This window comes from Nematolebias whitei, chromosome 10 (genome assembly GCF_014905685.2).
Source record: "Nematolebias whitei isolate Nwh7 chromosome 10, NemWhi1, whole genome shotgun sequence".
NCBI classification, from domain to species: Eukaryota; Metazoa; Chordata; class Actinopteri; order Cyprinodontiformes; family Rivulidae; genus Nematolebias; species Nematolebias whitei.
Window position 1 is genome coordinate 23,398,869 of NC_056507.1, and position 4,658 is coordinate 23,403,526.

Sequence of the window (4,658 nt, forward strand, 5' to 3'; positions counted from 1 at the left end):
ATCCGTAATGTGGGGGGGACACAATGATGTGTGTAGGTGTGCATGTGTGTGCGCGCGCGTGCGTGTGTGCGAGTGTGTAAAAAAATGTGTTCACTAGTGAACAAAAAAGCAGCATTTCACCTAGATTTCCTTTAATTCCACACATTTAAAACATGTTTCTCACCAAGTTTGTGTAAATTAAGCTGTGGATTTTAAAGACATTTTAACTTTAATACACTTTAATACAGAGCGTCAGGTTGGCACCATTTGTCTTGAATATATGTTTATGATCAACCCCCTGGTCAACCACTGCCCGCACTAAGCTGCTAAACTGGCGAGCGAGTAACACAGAGTTGTCTCCATCTCCTCCACCAGTGCACGTTTTATGCCGAGACAAGAGGAGACGCACAGAAACACTGCAGGTGTTACACCATATTCTGTGACCACCGTATATTGTGACCGTGGCAACAGGCTGCTGTGTTTAGAGTTGGAGGTAACCAGGAAAACCTGGAGTGGAGTTTTAGTGGCCCGAGTATTCTCCTATTAATCAAGTGGAATGGATTTGTTCACGAAGAAAGAGAAACTGTGCAGACTGAACTAATATTTTATAGTAAAAGTTGTGGGGGGGGGGGGGGGGGGGTCCAAAAGAAAATTTTTTTAATGTGGGGGGGACTTGTCCCCTTCACATATAATGGTTGCGACACCTATGATATACACACGTGTATATGTGGTATGCTCTTTTAATTCTGTTCCTTTAGAGAATTTATTTGAGTACGTCGTGGTGCAGCTTGACCTCAGCTTGAGCTGCACTGAGCCATCACTGTCTTCATGGAGCTTGTAACAAAGTTGCTTTTTGTTGTTGGATTTTAAGTGAATTATTCAAGGCTTTTTCCTCTTTGACAGAACTGAGGTATTTATAGGCGTTGTTCTTCTGCCTCTGTTCCTTACATGGCAACAACAAGCTCTCTAAAGGCTCTTCAACAAACGAACCAATTCTGAGGGAGAGGAGGAGGAGAAAGGCAGCAGAAAAGCAGAAATATAAAATATATGCTGGAGTTGTTTGCTAGAGGCTGAAGGAGAATTGGACTCTAAGGCCACAGTGACACACAGTTTTCATGCTACTTGCCCATGAAGTTGTTTATTTTCCAGAAGATAAATAACATTTAGCTTAAACACTCTGCTGAGCAATGTTTGGCTTCTTGCACCAAACTGACTTCTCTGAAGAGATTTTGATTGTCTAAAGGTGAAGATGAGATGGAGGCCAATTCTTCAGTGGTTCTTGCTGGAAGGTGAACAAGTGGCAAGGAGGAAGGACAACACCTTTGTCAAAGTCTTAGCAGAAGAGCACTGAAGAGTTTGAGATGAACTGTTGTTCAGTCATGGTTTCAGATCTGCCTGTGATGTGTAGCAGGATAGATGGAGTATAGTAACAGTTGTGAAGACCGAACCAACCAACTTCATTCATCATAATCTGCACTGGGGTATATTCATCCACAATCTGTGGTGTTATTGCCTTCCACCAAAGGTGAAGGTGGTGCAAAATGGTTCTTTAACAATAGATGTATTTTAATCAAGCCTTCAGGAAATAATCAGTGGATGTACATCTGCAGCTGATTATTTTTGACATCAACCCATTTCAGGACGGTTGTCACAGCAAACCAAACTTAGACAACAGAAAAATAGCTAAAATTAGTCAATTTTACAGATATCGAGCTAATATAGTTCTGATGTCAATTTTGGTTTGTCTGTTAGCAAAATATGTATAAACTACTGGACAACTTGCCTCCCACAGACCAAAAACATGCATGTTAGACTGACTGGTAGCTCTAAATTGTCCCTGGGTGAGAGAGAGAGAGAGAGTGAATGGTTGTTTGTCTCGTTTGTCTCTATGTGTCCCTGTGATGGACTGGAGACCTGTCCAGGGTGTACCCCACCTTTGCACAGTGACTGCTGCAAGCATCCGTGACTACCGTGACCCGAAAAGAAAGAATTAGGTAAAGATAATGGCTGGATGGATGGACGGACAACTTTCGAATGAAATTCAGAAGTTCATTATTGGCTTCACATCTTCAACTCGTTAAAATTTGGACTCAACCCAGTTCAAGATGGCTGCCACATCTAATTGACCTTAGCCTAATCTAAAAAAGACTATACCTCAGCAAATTTGACAAATATTGAGTTCAAATTTGGTGCGATAGTTGAAAGTCATTCAAAACACATGCTACAAGCACAAAGAGATCATATGAGATTTTTCAAAATCACACAAGATGTGCCTTCTATTATTTTCAAGCTTTGACCAAAAGAGTTATAATTTGATTATTTCTCATCCTAAACAAATGTAGTTTAAAATATGCCATGAAAATATGTGATATGACTTTAAGGCATGGTAGGCGTTTCATTTTTAAATGAGTTTAAGATGAGCATGTTTTCTAAATCTTTCTTTCTTTTGCTACATTTACCTTCAGCACGGAGCTAGATGTAGTAAAGGATTTTTGTCTGTCTGAATTTATTTTTTTAATAATAAAAAATATATTAAAATAAAACATTTTTTTTTTTCAAATAAAAAATAAAATATCTTTGTTTGTAGCTGTACTTCTGAGTGTCTATGTGTGAGGATATTTTTATATCAATAAACTATTAAAGCATTCAGCAAAAAAAATCAGATTACAAAATACCAGTTGACAATCTAAAGTAAAAAGTCTTTCAATATTAAAAATATTGATTTTTTTTTATTTTTAAATGTTTTTTTTTTTAACAAATATCTTAAAACAAGTGTAAAAATTATTTTTACTGAGTTATTTTGAAAACTGTTGCATTTTCTTCATTGGTTTAATTATTTTTTCCAAATATAAATATTTGTTCTCATTACTTCACTGCTAAAATAATCCAAATAAATAAATAAAAGTCCAATAAATATATGAAGGACAAAAAGTTTAAAAATGGGGAAAATCAACATATTCTTGGATAAATACAGGGAAATCGTCGTTCAGAATTTAAAAAAAATTAACATTGAATACTTACATAATATTTAAATCATTGTTTGCAGTTTAGAACAATTCACCATGATGAACAAACTTATTCAGTCTACTTTAAGTTCTTTTTTGCACCGTTTTCTCTCCCTTCATTGTCCTCTCTAGCACACTGTTGTACTGAGAGCATAACTAATTTTATCAGCAATGGCGGGAAAAGAGGGCAACTATTCTCATCCACAAGTATGATTTATAAGGTTAGCAAAGAAATGCATTAGGTGAGGGAAGGTGGAAAAAATAAAATAAAATAAAAACAATATGCTGTTATTTGTGCTCTGTGGATGTGGGTTAGCCTTGTTTCCACCTGCACACTCCAGAATCTCCCAGTTAAATATGTGGAACAACTGGCACAAAGGAGAACAAAGCAAAAAGAGGATTTGGTCTTGTTCCCTCTTTTACTCCAAGCAAGCATCTCCTCAGCTGCAGAAGGTTCAGTATCTTCCTGATTACTTTAAACACCATTTTAACATTAAAGGTGTTTGAAGGCGTTTGCGTCCATGACACTCTGTACGTTGTCATCTATGTGAGAAAAGAACATGGAGGCATAGAGTGCAAAAAGAGAAAGTGGAGATGTGTGAAAGAATAGGATCAAAAAGTCAATGAAGTGTGTGTGATTAGTGTGTGTTTGTGCTAATGTGTGTGTGTGTGTTTGTGTGCAACTTTATCAGTGATAAAGCATCACAGGTTAATTCTCATTCAGCAGGTTTCTCTGTCTGTTTTGGTTTGGGTTTCCATTTGTCTCTGTGTGTGTGTGTGTGTGTGTGTGTGTGTGTAAGATGTATACTGTGTCCTTCAAACAAGGACAATACAGGAGTTACAATGTGTCCACATGAAATGTGAGCTAAAAAACACATGCAGCTGATATGTAACATGTTCATAAAATGGCAGAAAGCAGAATATTGTACAGCAGACTTAGGTTGCTGATAAATGTGTTTAAATTGCTACAATTCAATTAATTGAACCCAACAAGAACCACCAAACACCATTCATTTAATTTATTTGTATTAGTTATTGTTTATATAAAAGAGAGCAAACATTTCCATGAATTCACTATACATAAAGGTGTGAGAAAGGAGGTTAAAAAAAATTAAGTCCAATATTCTAATTAGCAGAATTGTTGCCAGTAGAAGAAAACACACACACACACACACAGAGAGAGATTCTTCTTCTCAAGGTCCTGCTTAATCTTCACTTACTCAGGACTTAGCAGCTCTTTATGCCTTAAAGTGTCTGGTCTCAAATGGGCTGTTATTGGCTAAAGTCTCCCACCACTATATAGATTTTCTAAATCCTGAATAAAAGAATTAGTAGGAGAAAAAAAAAGTCTAGTTTGTTGTGAGTCTTTGAATTTAAATCCAGTTAGTTCATAAAGACATGTTTGTGCAATGATATAAAAAATACACTCTCACCTTTAAGATGCATTCGCTATCACCCAACTCACTCTATTTTTTTCACTGGGATTATTGTAAGGTCCTTTCCCAGAAGCCTGGGAGCTTAAAGTTTCTGCAAAGTATTTGAGTTGTTCCTAGGATTGCACTCTTCTGGATAGAGATCTCTGAGGCTGTTCCCTGTTGAAGCCACTCCCAGCTTGGAGGTCACAGCAATCCATCCATCCATCCATCCATCCATCCATCCATCCATCCATCCATC